Below are 12,414 nucleotides of genomic sequence, written 5' to 3' on the forward strand. Positions count from 1 at the left end.
GACTATGGAGTGTTCCCCCAATGACGCTCACTCTCATCTGTTTTGGTCCCAGCTGGTGGACCTGACTTAATCAATGGATTATTCTGCTGATGGATTCATAATTTGATGACATTGTCTGGATATGGTAGCAACATTTGGAGGTAGGACCTAATTGGAAGTAGGTCACTGGGAATGTGTCCTATTGCACATGCGTTCTTTGGTCTCCCTTTCTGCTGACTGTGAGGTGAGTAGCTTGCCTCTGATATGCACTTTTACTACCACAGTGAATAGCTTTTTGAAAAAGCCTCTCTAGCTAGATTTCTTGGCTTAAAGGCCACATAAGCCAAAATGACAGAGAAAATTAACGCCATTAAGACCTGTCTTAAGATAAGGGAGGACAGAGTTGGTGGATATGCTTTTAATTTTCTTGTCTTCAGGCAAGACAACTCTGATATTTTACAAGGTTTCCCAGAATTCTTAGAGACAGAACCTCCACTTCTTCTGGCAACATCCTGGTCATGAACACTTTAGGGCTTTTCCTCTTTGTGATCTTCCTTCCCCATCTCCTTGCTCTCAGGGCCGCACACACTTGAGTTCTGGTTTCAGTGTTGGTCTGCGTGTGGACAACAGCACCTATTGATGTGCTTTGCCATGAGCAGAGAGAGCACTGTGTGTATTGTGCAAAATGCTACAGGTCCTTGTCCTGGTGGCTTTGTAATGCAGATGTGAAAGCAGACATAGAGCCAATCACCAGGAAGGTAAAACAAGCAGCCATGACTTTCTGCTCAGGGGAATTTCAGTTCATGCTGGTGATAAGGACAGTAGTGCAGCTGCTGGTGGGAACTTGCTGCGTTGGTAGCTTAGTCACGTGGTTCCAGCTGGGAAGCAGAGAGTGAAGAACAGAAGTGGAGGAAGCTATAATCTTCAAGGTCCACCCCCTGTGACCTACTTCCACCAGCTGGTATCTTACATCACAAGCCCCATCTTTTTCAAAAACAGACCCACTAGCTGGGGACTAAGACTTCAAACACATGAGTCTGTGAAGAGCAGTTCCATTCACACTATAACACCGGCCACTGTCCAACCTACTTTTTAATACATCCATTAATTGACCTCCACATTTACCCACTCATGTGTTACCTGTTTGTTCACCCAACCACCTCTAAATGAGTGCCTATTGTAAGGACTCTAGTCAGCCCAAGCATGGTAAACATTTCTCTGGCAGGATATGTTTCTCTCCATTCTGATTGCCACTGGCTGGCTAAAAACCATTAGATTAAACTCCTAAAGCTAGCCACCAAGGTCTAGTCCTTTAGTTGGCCAATTTTTCCTCCTGAGGCTGACCACCAAGGTCCAACTATCAAAGTATTCAAGTTCAGCAATTAAAACCCCCCTTTGGCTCACCTAATTAACATAGTCAATTAAAATTAAATGCTAAATCCTAATACGAGGCTTCCTTTTTAACCTTTGTAAGCTGCCTATTGGCCATGTCTGTCTCCTCTCTATCCTCTGGGACAAATATTCTTTCTGCCTGTCTCTTCTCCCTGTCCTCTGTCTCCTGTCTTTGTTTCTTACTCCTGAATCTCTGTCCCTCTGGAGAAGATAAATCTCTATGCTGAGGAATTGGTCTTGGGGTGTCTTGAGCTGACTTCTGAGGTTCCCTATTCCAATCACCTGCCAGGAATATTATGTTCAAACTATTTATTGGATCCAGTAACTATTTGTTGAATATCTTCTAAGTTACAGACACTGCTCTAAGTGTTGGAGCTAAAGTGGTAACTAAGATAAGGTCTCTGGTCTCATGAACTTTGTAAAGCGCATCTAAAAGCAGACATTCAGCCAATACTTAGGAAGATAAAATGCGAACCGATGTTTCTTCTCCTGATCCCTTGAGGCTGAGGCTTCTCTCTTTAGTGGCATGTTTTTCATAGGAAGATGCCTTTATCAAATAGGGAGGAGGTATCTGTGAGAGAGGTAGATGTCTATCAATTTGTCTTCAGAGCCTGTGTCCAAGTAGGCACCAAATAACATCTGCCAAGTCTGAGGATAGCTCAGACTTAAGCTATCTTTCTGAGTTTTGTCTTATTGGGATAGTTAAAAAAATAAGAGATAATACCACCCCCCCCCTTTTAAAAGAAGGGCTAGGGAGATGTCTCAGGGGCTAAGAATGCTTGTTGCTTTTTCAGAGGGCCAGACTTCAGCTCTCAGCACTCATATTGCAACTGCCTGTAACTCCAACTCCAGGCCATTTGACATCCTTCTGGCTTTGTAGACACATATATACAATTGGTCTAGACACATGCACACATACATATACAAACGTGGCATATATACACACACAGGTGTCATGCACATACTTATGCATCACATGGACACACATTGGCACACATGCATACCATGCACCCACATGCCTGCACACAAATTTAACAAAGGAATGAAGACTTTTAGTAATATTCTTAAAGTTTTCATAACTATTATACTTAGCTCCTGGAGGTAGAAATCAGCCCAGAAAATGAGAACTATGTAGATGAAAGGCCCCACAATAGACAACTAAAAAAATCAAGTAAAATTCAAGATATCCTCCAAAAATACTAGCATTCGTAAAAGCATGTGTAAAATATGAGCCTTAGATGTGTCTGAGCCCTGCAGAATCAGCTTTTCTCTGCACTTTGACCAGTTTTGTGTGTGTGTGTGTGTGTGTGTTTAATGGCTTCTATTGGCTGCAAAGAGAAGCTTCCCTGATGAGGGCAGAGAGGTACTTATCAGTGAGTGTAAGGCTCGATTTAGAACGAGTTAAGAATTGTGCTGGTTTCGGAGAGTAGCAGCAGAAGGCTTTCCTCTAAGATCCATGACCTCTCTTGCCCCAGCAGGAAGGCTCCCAGCGTCAGGTATGACTTCCCTCCTCCTGAGTGGGCTGGTAAGTCCAATTAGACACCTGTTGGGTACCGTCAATGTACGTATGCCACCACTGCGTCTTTAGGGACATTTTTGCCGTGCTGGTCATTTCTGTCCCTTAGATGTTGCAGCTGGGTAGAACTATTAGATGTTTCCCTCCCTGGAAGCTTGTGTAACTACTTTTGGCCCCGTTTATTCAGCTTACACTTCCACATTGCTGTTTATCACCAAAGAAAGTCAGGACTGGAACTCAAGCAGGTCAGGAAGCAGGAGCTGATGCAGAGGCCATGGAGGGATGTCACTTACTGGCTTGCTTCCCCTGGCTTGCTCAGCTTGCTTTCTTACAGAACCCAGGTCTACCAGCCCAGGGATGGCTCCACCCACAATAGGCTGGGCCCTCCCCCTTGATCACTAGTTGAGAAAATGCCTTACAGCTGGTTCTCATGGAGACATTTCCTCAACTGAGGCTTCTTTCTCTGTGATAGCTCCAGCTGAGTCAAGTTGACACAGAACTAGCCAATACAAATAATATCTCCTAGAAATGACAGGGAAGCTACCCCAGTGATATCTTAACAATATGGCTACTTAAATAAGATCTGTACAATGACAGTGCCATTAGACATGCTAATAAGGACGGGGTGGGGGCAGGGGTGGAATCTTATGGTATCCACCCCAAGACAAAGAACTATAAGCAACCAGGACTGCTGAGAAAGGGAGAAGTAGTTATTCCAGGGATGAGCCTAACTGGTTATGTGATTTCTTCTGGCCAGTCCTAAAATCATGTACATATAGGCTGCTGAATGGACTAGGCAGGCTTTACTTAAATATGTATGTACTCATCCATGTATGTGACAGAGACAATGAAAGAGAAAGAGACCATGGATTTGAGAGGGAGTGAGTAGGTGTTACATGGAAGGAGTAGTTGGGAGAAGGGAAAGGGGTGTGTGTATGTGTGTGTGTGTGTGTGTGTGTGTGTGATATAATTATATATTAAGGAGACAACATATTTATAAAAGAAAATACAAAGGGTGCCATGAGAGAGGAAGAAGACATCTCAAGTGGGGGAGGGGTAAGAGATGAAAACAGAAGCAGGTGGTCCTTCCAGGGTGGAAGAAGACATCAGAGAAGGTAGGTAGTAGGGAAATGCATGGAATGAGGGAATTTAGGAGATCAAAATTAGAAGACATATGTTTGAAGATGCCACACTGCTTTCTGCAATAGCTTACAACTAATAAAATCAATCAGTTAGACTGAAGAAAATACTCGGCTGTAGGAAGAGACTATTCGGAACACTGCAGAGCTTGTCAGGACTAAGCGAGCACAACTTCAATCCTCCTGCTTCACGGTGAAAACATTTCTAAGCCTACACTGGCCTAGAACTCATAACCCTTGTGCCTCAGTCTCTCAAATTTTGGGATTGCAGGCATTATCACTGTCCCTGGTTCAAATGACTTTTTGCCCTGTACTTTAAACACAGGCATCAATGTTTTTATTGGGCAAATATTTGCACTAGCATGTTCTTTATGGGCTGGCAAGGTGGTTTAGCAGATAAAGGCACTTGGTGCCAAGTCCTGAGACCTGAATTTGATCCTAGGAATCTACATGATGAAAGGAAGACACCCTGAGGAAAGTTGTCCTCTGACCTGCACATGCGCACTGTGGCATGTGCTTGTGCACACGTGCACACGCCCATAGAATAAAAAAATGTAAGCATTCAATTCACTGCTTAATAAGATGTGGATAGTAGTTGAAGATGTAGGACTCATCTGGAAAGTTCCTGCAAGGGAATGGGCTCTCCATGATTGGAGGACAACCCCATTTGACCTTCTGGGAGAGTTCCCGAGTGAATCCCAAGCAGTTGGCCTACCTTTCTGATAGTCTGCCACTGAGAAGATATCAGAAGAAAACAGAGGGAGTTGTGGTAATGCTGCATGCGGTGCTTTCTAGCAAGAAGCTCAGGACTCAGCTGAAACAGTCGGGCAGGTTCCCTGTTTGGGGCTGCCATGTTTTATGGTTTAACTATATCCCTTCCCCCAGTTCTGATGCCAGAACACGAATTTCCCTCTGCGGCAATGGTGGGAGGCAAGGCTTTCTGGGAACTCTGTGGGTCACGGGGGCTGAGCTCTTATAGATAGATTAATGCTCTTCTCACAGCCGTGGGTTATTGACCTCACAGGAGTGAAATCACCAAGAGATTGCATCCCTTATTTTTGCTGTGGGGCCTCTGCCTTCCCAGGTTCTCCCCCGCATACAACCAACCCATGGTTTTCTCCCCAGCCTCTATGAGAGATAAATAAATGTGTTTCCTTTCTAACTTGTATCAGTTACTTTTCTTGTAACTGTGACAAAATACCCACAGAAGGGATTTAAGGGAGGAAAGATGTGTTTGGGCTCAGGGTTAGAGCTGATATAGTGCCTCATGGCAGTGAAGGCATGATGGAGTTTATAGGGGCAGTAGTTTGCGTGGTATTCCTCACATAGACGCAGGCCAGGAAGCAAAGAGCGCTGGGGCAAGAGGCAGGACTTGACTAGAACCTTTAAGGTCCTCCCCATAGTGCCCTGACTTTTCTAACTGGGCCTTGCTGGTTCTACAACCCCCAAAGTTGTACCTTTGAGTAGAGACTAGTTATTGAGACACATGATGTTATAAGCCATTATGTAATTATAATGTCTCTGGTACCCATGAGCTCATGGTCATCTTGTGCCCCAGGTAACAGCTCATAATACAATATATATCCAGTCTAATTTCAAAGGTCAAACAGCTTTTTTGGAAGGGGTTTGCTTTTATTAGGTCTAATTGTGTCTGTGCTGGCTGGTTTTGTGTCAACTTGACACAAGCTGGAGTTATCACAGAGAAAGGAGCCCCAGTTGAGGAAATGCCTCTATGAGATCCAGCTGTAAGGCATTTTCTCAACTAGTGATCAAGAGGGGAGGGCCCAGCCCACTGTGGGTGGAGCCATCCCTGGGCTGGTAGACCTGGATTCTATAAGAAAGCAGGCTGAGCAAGCCAGGGGAAGCAAGCCAGTAAGCAACATCCCTCTATGGCCTCAGCTCCTGCTTCCTGACCTGCTTGAGTTTCAGTCCTGACTTTCTTTTCTGATGAACAGCAGTGTGGAAGTGTAAGCTGAATAAACCCATTGATCCCCAACTTGCTTCTTGGTTGTGATGTTTGTGCAGGAATAGAAACCCTGACAGTGAGGATATGCAGGTACCTGAAGAGGCCAGAGATCTCAGATTTCCTTGGATTTGGATGTGGGTGCTTGAGAACGGAGTTTGAGTCATCTAGAAAAGCTGCATATGATTTTAGTTGCCGATTCATCTCCCCACTACCCTAAAAGTCACAGTCTTAAAAGGGTAACACTGTCAAAAGCCAAAAGTCCTATCTTCTGGAGTTCAAGAAAAACTCTTAGCAATGATTTCCTACTGAAAACAAAGCCATTTCCTTCTAATATCCAATGTGAATCTTCCCATTCCAAACAGGGAGGAATGGGGCTATGGCAATGAAAGATGGGACTAGACCCAAATCCAGTAAAGCTAGACATAAGATGATATGCCTCCATGTCCAGAACTCAGGGCTAATGGTGGCATTGTCTAAACTCCAAAGAGGTTGAGTAGGCCTGCGTCTATAGCCTATGCTTGTGGTATACATGGCCTCTCTCTCTCTCTCTCTCTCTCTCTCTCTCTCTCTCTCTCTCTCTCCTCAGCTCCACCCAGTGTCCCTGGCATTGCTAACTTCCCGGTGTCCCCGCTGTGATGTAGGCTTACCACCACAGCTTTACAAATGGTGTGCTCAGGATTTCTCTACTGCACATTCATTCATCAGCCTCACCGTGGTCTGCTGGGATCTTGGGGTGGGCGTTGATGACCTGTAACTCCTTCATTCACCCCGTGGATGATTACCAAGTTCTGCTTTGGCCATGGTTATGATGGCCTTTCGGTGCTTGCACAAGCGAACCGGCTTAGGCAAACCTTTCCATAGGCAGCCCTGTTTGAGCAAGGCACTCGGGAAATGCATTCTCAGGCATCCTCTTAGGTACTCACTTTCCCCCCAAAATGTCCTCCCTCTCGCCCGACTTGCTCACAGGCTAATTGGAGGGAGGCAGTCCTTTATTGAGGGTCTCTCTGTGCTGATGACTCTACTTTGTGACAAGTTGATGAGCCCTAACCAGCACCGAGGGGCTCTTGGTGACAGTGGGTCTCTGAACTGAGAAACCAGCTGTTCTTCTCCTGTGTCATCAGTGTGTAGAATGGGATGGAGAAGAATTCCCACCGCAAGGGAAGATGCCATTTACTACTGGCTCAGGGAGAACAAACACCCAGCTGAGAAATCTGGAGGCTGGATTCTGGGCTTCCCCTGTGTCCCTCTCCACTCTTGTCATCTTTGGCTTGTTCTGTCTGCAGAGGCTACCCCTGGACAGACACATTTAGCCCCGTGGAAAGAATGGTACGTTTTGCTTGGTTGGGTTTCTTTTTGGCATGATGAACACTATGACTAAAAGCAACCCAGGGAGGAAAGTGTTAATTTAAAGAACCACAGCTCTCGGCTTCGAGTAAGAAGTAGTTTATTCTGAAGCCATTAGGAGTGTCTGTGGTCCCAGGGACACAGGTTTAAGTGACCCAAATTCTACATGGAAGCAGTTTCACAGTTTTTTTTTTTTTTTTTTTTAATAGTTTGACAGAACAAAGAAAGTCATAAATCAAGGCAGGTTTAAAATCCATCGGTGGACACAGCAGAGAAGTAGGCATGAGATGGGGAAGCTATTCTCTAGGCCCAAGACACTGACATTCTTAGCTCTCAGATGGTGGAAAGCAGTGTTCTGCCAAGTTGGGAGCCTCTAAGAGTTTCCATTCATTATCATGCAGTGTTAGGTCAGATACAGAGTAGGGTTAGGAATAACTGTTAAAGCTAAAGGTAGCCCAAGGCAATTAACCTCTGAACCTTCAAAACTCCAATCTGTCCACAGTACTGAAATTCTAACTGGTCCACCAGTCAATGAAGACACAGATTCCTTCCAGGAGTTCTTTGTTCACAGCCAGAATTTTCATTTACAGTGTTTAAATCTTACAGCTTGTGGTCCATCATCCAGGGAAGTCAGGGCACGGACTAAAGACATGAACTGAACGGAAGCCGAGACGATGGGGGAATTCTGCAGACTGGCTTTCTCTCCATGTTTTGCTCGGCTTGCTTTTGTACACACCCTAGCACCACCAGCATAGGGGGTGGCACCACCCACAGTGGGCTAAGCTTTCCCACCTTAATCATTAATAATGTATCCTACAGGCTTGTCTCCATGGGATCTGATGGAGGCACTTTCTCAACTGATGGACTAAGAGTCCTCTTCCCAGATAATTCTAACTTGTGTACAGCTGACAAAACCAAACCTAACTGAGACAGAAACACAAAACCTAATAGCCAAAACCAACGAAGCCAAAAAGTACCTCCCTGGACACCCCACTAGCTACTTTGATGTGTGTTGTTAATTACTGGCAGTCTTTTCCTTCTTTCCTGTGATTGCTGTCAATCCTGAGAACCAGGAAGTATGGAGAGGAAGCCCAGGGAACAACAGCCTGACCTTCGATCTTGACGAGAGGTTCCCTTTCTCTTGGTGGTTTCTGGCCATTTACCTAGGGTGTAAGGGACTGGGTATTTGTCTACTTGGAAGCTAACCTTCTAGCTTTCAAATCTGCATCCTGGGGTGCGGGAACTCCTTAAGTTCTGGGGTGTTTGAGGCTTCCCTTGACACTGGGCTTTGGCCACCAGGGTTTACCATTTCCCGAAGGACAAGATTTAGAAGAACAGACCCTGGGTGCCTTCCATCTGCAAGGTGGGCACAGAAGTGTGTATACTCCAGGGGTCTGTCTTTGCCAGCACGGTCTGCATTTCCTGCCTTGTTAGTCACTTCCTTTAGTGTTTAGCAAATGCCTAATGACCTTGAGCTCTGGGTCCCTGCTGCTTCCTGGAGGGCCATGGTGTGACTTTACCAACGATCCCCACTAGATGTCACTATTGCTGTTTGCTAATTGGGTTCCCTCCCCTGGTTTGATTTCATTAGAGTCATAATACAAATAAGTCCACTTTGAGGGAAGATTTTTCCTCTGTAAATTCCTGGAATTTTGGCTCCATTCCCACACAGTCGCAGACTTTCCATTACTGTGGTTGCTTTCCTGCCTGGGCTGAGCACATGATGTTTTCAGTACACATTGGTGCTTAACGGCCTGATTAGAGTTGGACAGGGAGATTTTAATTCCGTTTTAACTTGATGAACTATACTGTTAAAGAGTCAAACAGTACCTTGATCCCTTCCCCTGCCCCAGGACACTCACTCATGTGAGTGAATCTGTTGGGAGAAGACAGAGCAGGAAGCTAGTCTCACCTTGGCTTGTGCTTGTAGGGGTTACAAACAGCATCGGCACCTGGGATTGAGGGACTTCTTTATACTACGTGACCACAGTCAATTCTGGAACGTCATTAGCATTCACATACATTTTGAAATTAAAGAAACTACTGATTTACTGTTAGCTCTTTGTCATAGTAACTTTCCCTGTTGCGGTGGTAAAATTGACTAAAGGGAGAAAGGGCTTTGTTTTGGCTCACAGTTCTGGATTAAAATCCATCATGGTGTGAAGTCAAGACAGCAATGGCCATGTTACATGTCAAGAAGCAGAGAATAATGAATTATGACTCATCTTCTCCTTCTACACAGCTGGCTCCCAGCCTAGGGAATGAAGCTACCCACAGTGGCCAGGTCTTCCCACCGCAATAACCTAATGTAAACATTCTCCACAGGCTTTCTCAGAGACTTGTCTTTTAGGTGATTCTGGACCTCAACAACCTGACAGTGGAAGTTAATTATCACAGTCTTATTTATAATCTGTTATTAGAAAATCATGTTTCACCACATCACAAATTTCAAGAGAAATTTAATAACTGCATCCAGGAGAATTAGTTTTTTTCCCCCTCCAATCTTGTGTGCTGTATTTTGTACATTTAAAAGCATAATTCTGAGAATGGGTCAGTGAAACTTGTCAGACTGGCTGGCAGGTAATTCTCCAGACTGTGGAATATTAACATATGCAGAGGGGAATTGAAGTTGCAGAGAAATTGAGGTTGTTAATCTGCTGGTGTTAAAGAGTAACCGGACGTGGAAGAATCCCCACATCCTTAAGATGAAGGAAGGAAGCCGTGGATGTCAGGTTCTATGTCAGCGATGAAGCTGTACCTATGTGAGCAGAAGTGGATGGAAGTCAAATGACTGCTGACTGGTAGTGTCACAGCCAAGGAATACAAACAGCCTCCAGAAGCCAGAGGTGTCAAGAAAGTAGATTCTGTTCTGGAGCCTCTAGGATGAGACAGTCCCACTGACGTCTCGATTATAACACCAAGAGACCCATTTATTTTTTCTGGTCTCCAGAACCATAATATAATAACTCTGTCTTCATTAAGTCAGGAGCTTTCTGGGAGCTTTTTATACCAACAGAAAGAAACCAGTCTACTTATAGGATGGTTCAGGTACAAAAAGTCCTGCGTGGAGGTGAAGTGTTGTGGGCAGTGGCTGTGGTGGGAATAGGGATGCTGGTGGACCGAGCGATTGTCAGCTGAGCTGATGCAAATCACCCCAACAGAGTGTTTAGAAATCTTTCATTTTTGTTCAGTCTCTGTGGGCCAAGAATTTGGGGATGGCTTTGCCAGATGGCTGTCTTGTGAGATTGTAGTCATACTATTAGTTGGGGCTGTCTGCATCTATCTGAAGGGCTGACTGGGCTGAAGGCACTGCTTTCAAGGTGGTCGTTGACCTCGGCCTATGGACACACCTCAGGGTAGCCAGGATGTTCCTAGCATCATCTTACTGAGACCAGGTGATGTCTGAGAGAGGGCAGAGAAGAAGCCAAACGCAGTGTCCAACATGGCTTCAGAAGTGACTGTTACCATGTTACCTTCACCTCCTCTAGAGATGATGCTGGTGTCAAGGAGAGAAGAAGACTCCAATTCTAAAAAGGGAGGAGTATCCAAGTGTTTGTGGATAGATTTTGTTTTTTTATCTTGCAGGATGGAACCCAGGACTTTGTGCACACTTGGCAAATGCTCTGCCACCGAATTCCATCCTTAGCCTGACAGATTTTAAAACCATTGTGCTAATGTCTACATTTCTTTGCTTCTTTAAAGCATTTGCATCTGTTAGCATTCTAGCGTGAGCCTCTAGCCGGACCAACTGACAGGAGATGGCCTCTAGGGGAGGGAGCGTCGGTTTTCTTTTTGGGTGTGGCTTCTAGTAGGTGGACCACACTGTAGCGGATGGCCCCACACCCATGAACCTATGGGCAGCACAAACTGGGTTGTTTAAAAAAAAAAAAAGTTGGTCGTTGTGGGGTGTGGTGATGTGGGGGTGGATCTGGGAGGAGTTAGCTGGAGGGGTGGGAGAAGTGGCAACGATCCAAAGACATGGTCTGAAATCTTCGAGTAATTAACACAAGTTTCGTAGGAAAGTTTCCATGAACAAAATGTACACAGAAGTCAACAGCTTCAGAGTTTAAATGTCCAGGAGGACCGTCCACAGAAAACTGCATCCTAACCCACCTTCTCCAGCTCGTCACGCAAAGCCAATCAGTACTTCAAGTCTGAAGCTGGAGAGAAGAAATCCTCTTTTGTGGAAATTCTGTCCTTATGCATTTGGCAGGGGACAGAGTATTTTTTTTAAATAAGCTTTTAATTTTAGAGTAGCTTTAGTGTAGAAAACAGTTTCCAAGACTGTTCAGAGAAGCCGTGTAACCTGTGCCTGGTTCCATTTGCTTTTGCTTTCTTAGCAGTTGACTTGTGTCTAACTGATGAACCTGTTTGTATGTTCTTGGTTTTGACCCAGTGCCCTTTCTTTATGGGTCAGGTTATTGCCAAGGGGTCCCCACGTATTTGTAGTGACTTGTAGGTTTTTGCAAACAGCAGCAATACTTCCCTTGTGTCGGGAAGGACAAAGGCCGGGTGGTTTGGACTTGAATCTTGCCTCTGTCACAGCAGGATGAACTGGGAGCTCCTGAGCCAGCTGCTTCTCCCTCACCTTAGTTTCCTCTTCTGTAAAATGGAAATGATGTTTACATTGGAAGTATGTTGCCATGGTTAAAGAAATGAATGCCGGTTTACGCTTTGGATACTTTTTGTCTCATTGGCTACCTGGGGAGGCGCTGTCACGCCCAATACAGGGTTCTGTGATGGCGTGTTACTCAAACTGTATGTGCAGGAATCCCACACGGGCCTGCGGATAATTCATGAATACAACCTCCTGTAGAGGGGACATTAATTGAGTCTTAAGGAAGGGATGGAAGCCTGGTGGAGGAAGGGTTCAAGCAGTGAGAGGCTGTGTTTCTGGCAGAGGGAGAGGATGGTAGGGCCTGCTGTGAAGCAACCTGGCAGCTTGGAGAGTGGCAAGGGCTGTGTGAGGCAGGGAGCTAGGTCCAGGTTTGTAGGACTCAGTGGGGAGGTCAACTCTCTTCTCTAGGGGGCAGCAATGATTTCTGGTGCATGTTCAGCAAGATGGGCTCTGGCCTGAT

The sequence above is a fragment of the Micromys minutus genome (assembly GCF_963924665.1).
Source record: "Micromys minutus genome assembly, chromosome: 17".
In the NCBI taxonomy this organism is placed as follows: domain Eukaryota; kingdom Metazoa; phylum Chordata; class Mammalia; order Rodentia; family Muridae; genus Micromys; species Micromys minutus.